We start from the raw sequence: 14,604 nt of genomic DNA on the forward strand, positions 1-14,604 counted from the left end.
GTGGAACATGAGTTGGCAAAAATTCGTGTTCGTGGGCATTCTTGGAGTAAACGGAAATAATGGTTGTTTCAAACGATCGAGTGTTTCCGGTGAAGCTGACACTTATCCGTTATGGAATAGGTGGCCATTTTCCCTCTGCGGTGATGCAGCGACTGAAACAACCGAAAGAAGGGATTCAAACAGTCGTGAGACAGAATGCCCTTAGGCCAAGAACAGAGAGAACAGGAGAAGAAGAGGAGAAGGAGAGGAAGCAGTAAGCGGACCTGGAAGCAGAAAAACTAGAGCTGAGCTCACTGTCATGGGCAGAGCCACCAAAGGTCAGAGGCAGAGCCGCAGAGCCAGAGAGATCAATTGACAGCAGCATATATTGTTGTTGGAGTTGCTTGGAGGTCGAGCGACTCACTGAGGCATGCAAAGGCCAAGAGAAAGAGCTTGGAGAAGCCAGATCAAGAGCCAGAGCAAGCGCCAGAAGTGAGAACTAAGAGCCAGAACTAGAGCCCGAGCCATAGAGCTAGAGCTAGAGTCAGAGCCACAGCCAGAGCAAGAACCAGAGCCAGAGCCCAGAGCCAGAGCTAGAAAGCCGAAGAGCTCTAAGAGCCAAGGGATAATATTGTGTTCTGAGCCCAATGTTCCTGTATAAAACATTGGAGTTAAGTGTAGCACTTGTAAAAGAATTGAAGCCATAATCCCAGAGAGCCTAATCGAGTTGATTAGAGCTCAAGGAGACGTAGCCCAAAATATCAGGGTGAATTCCATATTATATTGTTGTCTTATGTGTTTGTTTTTACTGTTGCTTTAATCAATGTTATATGCATTTGTATATCAGTTTAAGTATCTTCCCATATGAACATAAACAACAGATTTTTAAGTAAATAATCAGCTGAAAACAAATACCAGCATTTACAAGCATTGTTTATTTCCGCATTGGTTAATCATTAAGACTTGGGAAAATTTAAAGCTTTTGAAGTGGGAGAGGTTCTTGTAAATTATACGAGAAACCTAAGAGCCCCATTTTCAGATCAGGTGGTATCGAAGCTTAAGATTGATTAACCCCACCTTCAAAGAAGGTTGTATCAGAATTCTTGATTGACAGGGAAAAGAATCGCTTATCTGAAAGGTGTTTGGACAGTCAAGGATTGATTGTCTCATTGATTGTATGCTTGGTTGCAGACTGACTATTGCTTGAGTTTGCAAAGGCAAAGGGAAAGCTATTGATAGCTTAGTCCAGGAAGGACAAGAAGGAAGAAGGCCTGAAGACATTCTTCTATCCCAAAGGACCTCAAGGCAATCCTTGAAGCACAAAAGTTTTTCTGCAAAAGGTTGCTGAATAAGCTCTTTATTAATCTTGTTTGAAGTTCTTTTATGCATTTTGAAAATGACAACTTCTACAAGTGATTTCTCAAATTCTTCTTGCTTCCGAAGTTCCTTTAATGGAGACATGAAGCAAGACTTGTCCACCATGATGGATATGGTGAGAGAAATGTATGAGGATGGAAGGAAGAGCAGCATTGTTGTAGCTCTAACCCAAAGATATTAATATAATAGAAATAACCCACGAATAACAAGATAGAAATATATAGAAAGGCTTCTTTATTATCAAACCCTTAAGGTAGGGCAACACCATACATTCACTCCTTAAGGAAGGAGAACACTCCACAAGCCATATGCCTGTTCATACAATAATCCTTCACTTCATATCTCTCCATGTGGAGTCTCTAGCCTCTATATAGGCCTCATACATACAATACCATGGGCCCATTACATTATTATTAACTACTTGTGGTCCCTTATATGACATGGGTTAACCACCTTATTTATTACTATGGCCCATACCATTATTACATTATTACCTTGGGTACTGTTGATGCCTCGAAAATCGCTGCAACAACATTGGGGGATAACCACCCGGTCTGGACCTTAAAAGCAGCTCCTTTTCCGTTTGGTGTGGTGGCTCCGACTGTTCATCTAGGTCCAGTTACCTTCTCCCTATTGCTATTGGTTTATAATGTATCTTTACATACCAATAGACAGGGATATCAGATCGCTTCTTCTTGCTGATCAGGCAAGAGAATGACCCTTAAGCTGATTTGGGTTCAGCCAAGCCACAACTAAAGTTTTGCCTCTTTGATGAGAGGACTTAACAGAATGCATAATTTACTCTAAATGCAAGCTTATTCTATGATGCAAGCAAAAGAAACTAATCTAAATCCTATCTTAATTAGGCAGATATAGATCTAACCCAACTAAGAGCAAGATAATTAAAATATTAGGATTTAAACATGTCTTGTTTATAATGAATATCAAGTTAATGAAGTAGTTCAATTAACTGATATTATGGTTACCAAAACACATTCTATTGAGACCTTAAAACTGAAATAATAAATCAACAACATTCAGGAAGTAATTCTCAAAATGATATTGATTATCAAATCAATAAATCCAATAATTGAATAATGATATGTAGAAATAGTTCACACACATTATTATTCAATAAATCAGTTTCATAAGACAGATTTCAGAGTAAGTAGTTACTCAGAAATCAGAAATTAATCCATAAGAACAGAGATACATGATAACAACATTGAGACAAACTACTCATATTGACAATAATGCACAAACATGAATAAAATGACACATTCCTGTTACTATAAAATGAAACTGATATTTAAAACAGTAGTATTAAAAATACCAATTTATTGCATCCATTTCTCTGTCCTTGGTCTCCAACAGCCCTTTACATTGCTTGAACTTCTGCCTTCAAAACTAGAGCCACAATAGTGCAAGCTTTGTTCCTCATGCATAATTCAATATACAAAGGGAAAATCCTCAATAATCCCCAGATCTGAGATTTTTTACTCCTCCCTCCTACAACTCTAAATTCCAATTACAATAGTGCTTTTAGAAGCCTAGCATTGCAGAGGAGAGCAGCCCCTTTTACATTCTGCAATCTGTTATTTATAATATTTGTGAAGGAATTTTTGGAGAGGAGAGGTTGTTGAAGAGAAATCTGCCAAATATAATTTTAATTGCTCCTAATTCTGATCTTCAATTGCTGGAGCATTCTCATTGCTTGAAATCCTTTTCTCCATATCTTTTCCACTGTTTTCCTGCAAAAGAAATCAAAATAAATTAAAATGCAATCAAAATATCATTTCTGGCAATTAAATCAAACCCAATCAAATTCTATTTAAATAAATAATTGAAAATAAAATATAAGCTCTGTATTGATGCTTGGAATGATTTGATTGGCAAAGGATATCATTGGCCAATGGATCTGCAATTAGAAGAGGCTTTGGATAAATGAAATTGAAGAAAATAACTCAGAAAATTGATTTTGTTTTTCAAAATTCGGAGCCTGATCTTCTGCCTGATTTTTGACCCAATAAATGAGTAAATCTGTTGGTGAAACCTCCTCCAAAATGTTCTCCTTGATTTTATCTTTCCAATGAGCCGTCCTGGGCCTCATTTGGCCAAGTATAACTCAATCTATGAGCTTCCAAAGTTGAGGAGTCAAATCTGGCATGAATCTGGAAATTCTATCGCTGGGCTAAAAATCAGAATTTGAATTAAAATCTAATCTTAAATTAGTTTCTAATTTAATTGTTAATCATTAATCTAACTAATAAATATCTAATTAACTATTTATAAACAAATTAAATCTAATTAAAAACTAATTCTATATTAATCTAAATGATATTTAAATTCTAATTAAAGTAATTAAATATTAAATATTATTAATTAATTTAATTAATATAATATATTAATTATTACATGTTAATATTTAAACTAATATTTAATATATATTAACCTACCTTATTCGTTACTTACTCCACTCATACTCCTCACCTACTCCACTCATAATATATAAAAAAAAAATTAAAACTAACAATCTTACCATACGTATGAGTCCATGTACCAATTCGTTGAACCAAACTATTTAACTTTGTATTCCTTTTCACTTATCGGCCATCGGGAGTTTCGCTTATCGGCAATTCGCATCGGGATGGTAATGAGGTTTTTAAAGAATGTGTCAATGCAAAAGCTCCGATGCGATATCGCATCGGGCCTTCGGGGTTCTTAAAATTTGTTTAATAAAAAGCTCCAATGCGATTTGAAAATTCCCGATGCAATATAATTTTTATATATTAAATATTAATTTAATTTAATTAATTATATTAAATAATAATTAATTTAATTTAATATTTAACATTAAAAATCAATTTTTATTTTGGTTTTATTTTTATGAATTTAAGTTTTTAAACTACAACCACTTAGAAAATAAATAAAAATAATAATAAAAATAAACTACATCCACTTGAATGTTTGGGTTTTTCGAGATTAAGATTTGATTAGAAAATTGGAGTGAATTTCTTAAGTCCCGATGCTTAATTATTTGGCTGCATAATGAAAAATGTTAGTAAAACCCTCTACGAGTTAATATTTAAACTGAATGCGTTATTGGACAAATTTATTTACAAAATGCGATATTGTACATTTTATACATTTTTAACCCAGGCTAGATAAATAATGAGACTTCAAAGGAGTACCATTTTCAAAGCAGTTGACCAAATGAGGCGAAACAAGCGTCAATGGGAAGCTTGTAAAAAATCGATTCTAAGAAAACAATCAAAACAAGAATCCAAAGAAAACTAAAAATTAACGAAAGCATAGGTCAATCAATTAAAATAAAAATCAAAAAGGTGCTTAGCCAAAAATTTTATAGAAAGGGTCCCCATTATTTGAAGTGAACACATCAATAATGGGGGGGTTGTGTTTTTACCACAACAATGGCGACACACGGGAGAAGAACCAGTTATCTCTGCTTGATATGAATGAGATTTTCCAAAAATTAAAGTAAAATAATTTAAAGAAGAGAGGATTATGCTTGAAATGCTTGACTTAGTTCATTAGTCTGAATAAAAACCAGAATCATCTAACTGTAATTTTTCTTAAAATTTCTCATAAATTAAAATATTTCAAAACTCTATATCAGTCATTAATTAGCTGAAGGGATAAAGCAGGGGTCACTTTACAACTTAGCTTTCAAAATATACTCATTTGTCACAGGTAGAGCCACTGTTGCCAGCAAACATCCATAGTTTCGACAGGGTTACCTTTTAATCACCAATGATTCAGAATCCCATCTTTTTAAGAATTATTGATCTAGAGATAAATCCATTTATATATATATTATTATTATTATTATTATTATTATTTTTTTTGTTATTAAATCTTAAAAGCCATTGTCCTAGTATGGTAGCCAGATAGTTGACAATGCCATTCACTGGTTAAAATTGGACTGAACAAGCTGGCTCGTGATGAGACCCCTTGTCTTATAATTGTTTGCAATCATAAGCCATTACCCTGGTTTGTTTAGCAGTGTTGGTAATGTCAGCCTATTTTTCCCCTATGATCATGGTAAGCAGGCTCATGATGAGACCTCTTATCTTTTAAGTTTAAATATATTTCTGGATTATTCTCTAGAAAAATAAGACTTTTTTGGGACAGGGAGAATCATTAACTCCTTAAGAGTTAAGAATGACAATTTCAGAGTTAAAGGTGCTTTGCTGTAAAGTGTCTTTACTTGGTTAAAAATAACTTTTCTTGACTGATAATAGAACTTTGAAAGATCTTAATAAAATTTTGAAATCCCAAAATGATTACAATTTGATGAAAAAGAAATTTTTAGATTTTATGATACTTTGCCAACTTCTCGATTGGTAATCTCTTCCTTAAATATGTCTACTTTTGTAGTAAGAAAATCAAACTTTACTAAGAGATTTAAGAAAAAGCTAATAGGTGACTATTAACAATTTTTCTCCATGTATGCTGACCATTGTTAGGTAACAAGTAGGCCTTCCATATGAATAATGACAAAGTCACCAAAATCAAAACTGAAAACCAAAGGAAAATAATTCTTATGCTAAAATGGGAAAAGAAATCAGCGAGCAAAAATCAAAACCAAGAAATCTCTAAAAATGGAAAGGAAAACCCAAGTCTCGCAAGATAAACTCAAACAAGAATGTTTATACCAATGTCTCCAACAATATGAAGAAAAAGAAAATAAGCATGTTATCATTCCTTCTTATGTTGAGATTTAGAAAAACATACCTTGCAGAGTTGTGAATGCTTTAGGCTTTTAGATAACAGTGATCGTAAAATTCAGCCACAATGAATAATTTCTGTTTGATATGAGTCTTCTTGTTCCCAAGCATCATCTTAATCATTTTCTAAAAGAAAAGGAATGCTTAAAGAAACAGATTAAAGGTTCAGAAACTTCCTGGTGTAACTGTTTCGATGAAGATTATCGCTGCTTATTGAAATAAAGTCAGGATAAGAGTATAGACTTTGAAAATATGATTCGGCAGAAGATTGAAAAATTTAAATGGAGAGCTGCAAAACAGAGTTTTATATCAGCATAATTTAAAAACAAAAATGAAACTAGAGTGATGAAATAGAAATTAATGAAAGTGGGCACATGAATCTTACCATTGGATAATTGCTTTTGATCTTACCTGAAAGGTATCAATTTCTCCAAACTAGCTGACTCCTTATTTTAATTATCATTAAAAACATGAAGAAGTCACACTAACCAAAATCTTGTAACCCAAAATCATTATTTATTTTATTTACACTAAAGCAAGCAGTAAAACGTAAAAATGAAATGCCTAATGTTCAAGGGAGTTGAAATTAAAGCAAATGCATAAAAAATGAGAATGAGAATTTGCAGCAATGACTGTTTCTCAAAATATCACAAGTTTCATATAAATTCCATGATTTTATAAATAGTTCGGAATCAAGACCAAATCTACGATAATAAAATTTAAATATGAAGATAGAGAGGTCTTGAATTCCATTTTTAATTATGGAATTATATATTTAAACTAAAATGTATGAGAAATTGAAATAATTTGGATATGCTGAAAATTGGTCATTAACTGCTTTCTTACCATAGTGGTTACCCAAGCTCGCTTTTAAAATAACACATTGCCGTATCGGATGATTCACATAACATGTTTCTTCACCATGCTTCAAATTTAATCTGCAGAACTTCACCTTTATTGCTATGCCATATATCGATTAAATGTTAATGGCTCATAGGCATGCATTGGAAGTTATTGCATCGGAGATTGCAATGGCAAATTGCCGATAAGAACATGTGCAATGAAATGAAGCGATCGCATCATTAAAGAAATATTATATCGGGGATCAGAGAATAAATTGCATCGTGCTTCCCATATTGCAAAATACACATTGTAGATTCAGAGAGGTGATGTGAGCGTAAGAATGTGATGAGATGATTGCAATATCGGCGATGCGATGGAAGTCGTAGCTAATCGGAAATCGGAAAATTTTGGTTACCCGATGTAACACAATATATTTTTTGCGATGCCGATATGCGATGAAGAGCGGACCCGATAATTTTATGATGAAAATTTGATAACATATCGGATCCGAATCATCGGCCTCCTTTAAAGTTATACTCCTACCATTATTGCGATTGAACGGACGCGATATTTTTATGAATTTGATTTGAATTTCATATCGGGTCCGGAATTATGTAGTCATCGCAATATCGGTAAAGTCGATTATCGGAGATTGGCGATTCATATTCATGGAAGTATACTTCACTTGGAAAGCTCCGATATGCGAAATGCAATATGGCATATGAGTATGATAATACATCGGAGGTCTTCGATGAACAATTTATCAAAAGAAATACTAAAAACTTCTTCCGATAAAATCTTATGATGCGAATGGTCTTATGATATTTCTTGAAATTTCAATTGGGTTTTCTAATGAATGAAAGCAAAGCTACAAAAATGCTTAAACTCTAATGAATCAGAATTGAATTTCCCTGAACCTGTTTGCAAATTTAAAATGAGTTTGCTGCTTACTTCAAGTTTTGAAAAGAAATAAAAACCTGCAAATAAAACAGAACACAAATAAAAAATAAACTAAGGAAAAGAGAAACTAATAAGAGATGAGAACAAAGTTGTAAATGCGTACCTGGAAGGAATTTGTTTGTAAATTTTACCTGATAATCTTCAAATTCTTCCTTTGATTAAAATCATCTCATTATTTATTCTAAATCTAAGTGTGCAATCAGCCTAAATGAAATCAATCATTCATGTTCATGGAATATAAAATTTACCAGAAATAAATATGAAACTATGCTTCCCTTTCGAAGTGAAGTAACAATTTATTACCTCTGCTCATTCCGAATTAATCTTGAGAAAAATCTGAATTGTTATAGTGACTTTTTAATAATGCCTTTAGTAAATAGACATGATGCGTTTTTACAGCATCAGATAATAAACTAAAGATTAGAATGAGATTAAGCCACTAATTGTAGAAAAATGTCAAAACAGATTTAAATGTGTGCACTTGGCAAAATGGGCATCCTTAAGATCAGCTTTTGGCAAATTCCGAGGAATATAATATGAACTTCATATGATTACCGTGACAGGTTAGATTGACTAATAATGATTGAATTATAATTAGGCTTATCATAGTCAATCAGACATCTCATGGGATAATGGGATCGTGAAGCTTTTATATCCTCAACTCCTTACCATAAAAATTTCAAAAGAAAATCTTAGAAGGAAATTTTGAAATAAAGAAAAGTGGCTTTGAGCCAATCGATGCCAAGTGCAACCTCAATTTAATCAAGAGATTATTCAGAATAGGCAGAGTAGAGGTATTGCTGTAAGAAATTAGAAAAAGGAAAACAATAATTAAAATTTTCTGATAGAAAAAATGTTTCAGTGAACATGCATGAGAATGGTTGATTGCTTTGTTTTATTTTTAATCTACAGAGCTGTTGAAAATAAATTAACTACATAAAACAAACTAACTAGATTAATTCTACTCCTATTCTAACCATGTACATGAAAATGACTAGGTGTAGTCATATTTCCAGTGTAGCCATTTTCTCATTTTTATTTCCGCATTTATGTACAGTTCAAATGTTAGTAATAAAAATACAAATTTGACTAAACTAAGGAAAATAAATATGAAATCAGAATGTACAATTATTGTTAGCAAGTTGATTAAAATCTCATTCTCTTGAAATTTTGTTTCCAATTGAATACCAATTGGATCATAGAAATCTGGATGGATCTCTATTAAAAATTGGGAAATGTTCAAAGGAAGAGATAACAGGCCAGATTGTGAAGATGAGCTTTTAAATTCAAAGGCCTGGAAAGAATTGTTAGTGTTATGTACAAATGTTAAATCATTGTCAATTTTACTTGAAGGAAAAATTTCCAAACAATTTTCAAATGAGTCAATGAAAAATGGATGGAAGTCTGTCAAATGACATGGAAAATGATTAATTAAATTGGATTGCTGGCAGATTTCTAAAAATACATTCTCTTGTTGATATTTCCTTTGAGGAGATAGAAGCTTTTGATAAGTAATGAGCATCAATTGACATTGATATGTTAACAGCTCTTGATGTTCATGGTTATAATATGAAACTTCAATTTCCCAATAAGGCAATTCATCAATTGAGTGTTTGATAATAAAGTGTTTAATATGCCAGAAGAAAGTGTGAAAATTTTGCAAAATAAAATCAGAAAGTAAATCTAGATTTAAACAAAATAGCTGTAAAAGAAAAACTAACATGAAGTCACTATTTGTACAACTAATGTTACAGCACATTTGGGATCGTTTTGAAATGATTTCATTTTCACAAGGAATGGCCAGAATCATGGAATTTGGGTAATTTCGAATTCCAACTTGTGAAATAGAAAACAAATTAAGATTATGAATAGGAATGGGAGTTTGATCCTCATATGAATCATAAATTGGAATGATTTCTTGAATGGTGAAATCATAAAGATAATCTGCTGCTCTAAAATGAGGATTAGTTGGGATAATTTCTAAATTGAAGCGTTCCCCATTCTCAGATGTTATTTGAATTTTATCATGAGGATTCTCTTGAGAAAAATTGAAATCAACATCCTCAATATCAGAGTAATCATTATAAATGACCTCACAAGACTCTCTAGAATTCCCTTCAATCTCATCCAATATATCAAAACAAGGAGGGACAAGAATTTCATGTTCATCAGTGGTAAAAGAATGATCAATTATTGTTTCTTTATCTTGATAAAAACTTAATGGTAATTCATTTAGATCAGCCTCTTTAATTTCTGGAATATCATTAACATCAAGAAGAAAAATATTACCATTATTGAAAATATCAGGATAAAGAGAAAAGTGTGAACCTGAAACAATGCATTTAAAACTGTCTCTGTTTGAGAGCTCTTGTGCATTATGCTCATTGTAAATTTCAGATTGCAGATCATTCCTTTGCGTGCATATGCTTTCTTGAAGAACGCTGCTTTGCTGCTCTGATTTCGGCATTTGTTCATCATGGAGAAATTCAGAAATTTGTACAGCAGTTTGCATTTTATTTGCTTTGATTGCTGCTTGTACTTGCTGATTTGCGATTTGATTTTCCGAATTTACTTCAAAGTAGCTTTCAGATTTCAAGGCGGATTTTTCTCCAAAATTGCTGTTGTTGTCTTCTTGCATTTGATTAGAAATATCTTCTAAGCTTTGTGAAACCACTTCATCACAATTTATTTGCACATCCAAATTGGGATTCTCATTTGTATTAGAAGGGGATGGAACAAAGCTTGAATCAATTTCATATGGATTGGGAATGATTGGAAGAGAACAAATATATTTAAACCAATCTAATGATTCTTCTTCCGTAGGTTTATCTTCGTCCTTAAATCTTAAACAATTCAAGTGAAATCGAATATGAAAATCATTAACAGACTCATTTTTAAACCTTCGAAGATATTCGATTCCTTCACATACCTGTTCATAATCATAGCCGTCAAATTTACAAATGAAAATTGTAACAAATTGATCCCAGCTATGGATTGAGGCAACTGGAAGAGTTTTGCACCAGTTTCTGGCTTTTGCCGCAAATGTGAGAGTAAAAATTCTGCATAAAATGCCTTCATCAATTCCTTGAAAATCATAATTTGAAATGTTTTGAATAAATTGAAAGACATGGTTAAAAGCAGAAGAATTTCTCTTACCATTGAACTTTTCCTGAGACAAGAGTCTTACCACTTCGGGTGGAGTATTGGAGGATGCACGTCCATGGATACAACTCCAAATTGGAAGTTTAAGAGGAGCCATCACAATAAATAAAATATTAAAATTGAAAAGACTCCAATAGACAAAAATCTCAGGCCCTCCTTCTAGCGCCAAAAATGTTGATGCCTCGAAAATCGCTGCAACAACATTGGGGGATAACCACCCGGTCCGGACCTTAAAAGCAGCTCCTTTTCCGTTTGGTGTGGTGGCTCCGACTGTTCATCTAGGTCTAGTTACCTTCTCCCTATTGCTATTGGTTTATAATGTATCTTTACATACCAATAGACAGGGATATCAGATCGCTTCTTCTTGCTGATCAGGCAAGAGAATGACCCTTAAGCTGATTTGGGTTCAGCCAAGCCACAACTAAAGTTTTGCCTCTTTGATGAGAGGACTTAACAGAATGCATAATTTACTCTAAATGCAAGCTTATTCTATGATGCAAGCAAAAGAAACTAATCTAAATCCTATCTTAATTAGGCAGATATAGATCTAACCCAACTAAGAGCAAGATAATTAAAATATTAGGATTTAAACATGTCTTGTTTATAATGAATATCAAGTTAATGAAGTAGTTCAATTAACTGATATTATGGTTACCAAAACACATTCTATTGAGACCTTAAAACTGAAATAATAAATCAACAACATTCAGGAAGTAATTCTCAAAATGATATTGATTATCAAATCAATAAATCCAATAATTGAATAATGATATGTAGAAATAGTTCACACACATTATTATTCAATAAATCAGTTTCATAAGACAGATTTCAGAATAAGTAGTTACTCAGAAATCAGAAATTAATCCATATGAGACAAACTACTCATATTGACAATAATGCACAAACATGAATAAAATGACACATTCCTGTTACTATAAAATGAAACTGATATTTAAAACAGTAGTATTAAAAATACCAATTTATTGCATCCATTTCTCTGTCCTTGGTCTCCAACAGCCCTTTACATTGCTTGAACTTCTGCCTTCAAAACTAGAGCCACAATAGTGCAAGCTTTGTTCCTCATGCATAATTCAATATACAAAGGGAAAATCCTCAATAATCCCCAGATCTGAGATTTTTTACTCCTCCCTCCTACAACTCTAAATTCCAATTACAATAGTGCTTTTAGAAGCCTAGCATTGCAGAGGAGAGCAGCCCCTTTTACATTCTGCAATCTGTTATTTATAATATTTGTGAAGGAATTTTTGGAGAGGAGAGGTTGTTGAAGAGAAATCTGCCAAATATAATTTTAATTGCTCCTAATTCTGATCTTCAATTGCTGGAGCATTCTCATTGCTTGAAATCCTTTTCTCCATATCTTTTCACTGTTTTCCTGCAAAAGAAATCAAAATAAATTAAAATGCACTCAAAATATCATTTCTGACAATTAAATCAAACCCAATCAAATTCTATTTAAATAAATAATTGAAAATAAAATATAAGCTCTGTATTGATGCTTGGAATGATTTGATTGGCAAAAGATATCATTGGCCAATGGATCTGCAATTAGAAGAGGCTTTGGATAAATGAAATTGAAGAAAATAACTCAGAAAATTGATTTTGTTTTTCAAAATTCGGAGCCTGATCTTCTGCCTGATTTTTGAACCAATAAATGAGTAAATCTGTTGGTGAAACCTCCTCCAAAATGTTCTCCTTGATTTTATCTTTCCAATGAGCCGTCCTGGGCCTCATTTGGCCAAGTATAACTCAATCTATGAGCTTCCAAAGTTGAGGAGTCAAATCTGGCATGAATCTGGAAATTCTGTCGCTGGGCTAAAAATCAGAATTTGAATTAAAATCTAATCTTAAATTAATTTCTAATTTAATTGTTAATCATTAATCTAACTAATAAATATCTAATTAACTATTTATAAACAAATTAAATCTAATTAAAAACTAATTCTATATTAATCTAAATGATATTTAAATTCTAATTAAATTAATTAAATATTAAATATTATTAATTAATTTAATTAATATAATATATTAATTATTACATGTTAATATTTAAACTAATATTTAATATATATTAACCTACCTTATTCGTTACTTACTCCACTCATACTCCTCACCTACTCCACTCATAATATATAAAAAAAAAATTTAAACTAACAATCTTACCATACGTATGAGTCCATGTACCAATTCGTTGAACCAAACTATTTAACTTTGTATTCCTTTTCACTTATCGGCCATCGGGAGTTTCGCTTATCGGCAATTCGCATCGGGATGGTAATGAGGTTTTTAAAGAATGTGTCAATGCAAAAGCTCCGATGCGATATCGCATCGGGCCTTCGGGGTTCTTAAAATTTGTTTAATAAAAAGCTCCAATGCGATTTGAAAATTCCTGATGCAATATAATTTTTATATATTAAATATTAATTTAATTTAATTAATTATATTAAATAATAATTAATTTAATATTTAACATTAAAAATCAATTTTTATTTTGGTTTTATTTTTATGAATTTAAGTTTTTAAACTACAACTAAAAATAAAACTACAACCACTTAGAAAATAAATAAATAAAATAATAAAAATAAACTACAGCCACTTGAATGTTTGGGTTTTTCGAGATTAAGATTTGATTAGAAAATTGGAGTGAATTTCTTAAGTCCCGATGCTTAATTATTTGGCTGCATAATGAAAAATGTTAGTAAAACCCTCTACAAGTTAATATTTAAACTGAATGCATTATTGGACAAATTTATTTACAAAATGCGATATTGTACATTTTATACATTTTTAACCCAGGCTAGATAAATAATGAGACTTCAAAGGAGTGCCATTTTCAAAGCAGTTGACCAAATGAGGTGAAACAAGCGTCAATGGGAAGCTTGTAAAAAATCGATTCTAAGAAAACAATCAAAACAAGAATCCAAAGAAAACTAAAAATTAACGAAAGCACAGGTCAATCAATTAAAATAAAAATCAAAAAGGTGCTTAGCCAAAATTTTTATAGAAAGGGTCCCCATTATTTGAAGTGAACACATCAATAATGGGGGGGTTGTGTTTTTACCACAACAGGTACCTCCCTTGGTACCCCATATTATCCCCCCTAGGTATATAACAAGCATACTTAGAGAGCAGTTGAATTCCGTGGAGGAAGAGAAGCAGATGCTTTCTGGCAAATTGCAAGAAATGGAGAGGCAACTTCATATTGAAAATATGAACCTAAAAAGGATGTATGAGTTGGAGTCACAACTCTTTGTTGCAAAAGAAGCCTTGGCCAAGTATCAGCTTGAAGAAGAGGTAAACCATTCCTGTTTGTCTTCAAATTCTTCTAATAATGCTTATATTGGTTCTTTTGAAAAACATACCAAAGGCATAGGTTCCAAGCTAATGTCCAAGATGGGCTATGAAGGAAAGGGCTTGGGAAAGCATGCACAAGGTATTATCGAACCAATAATGGTTGAGGAAAGGCCTAAGTATTTGGGTCTTGGCTATGGACAGTCTTATGGAGAGAATTCCAAAG

The sequence above is a fragment of the Pinus tabuliformis genome, chromosome 3_1 (genome assembly GCF_031772625.1).
Source record: "Pinus tabuliformis cultivar Carrire ecotype Pingquan chromosome 3_1, CPIR1, whole genome shotgun sequence".
Lineage (NCBI taxonomy): Eukaryota > Viridiplantae > Streptophyta > Pinopsida > Pinales > Pinaceae > Pinus > Pinus tabuliformis.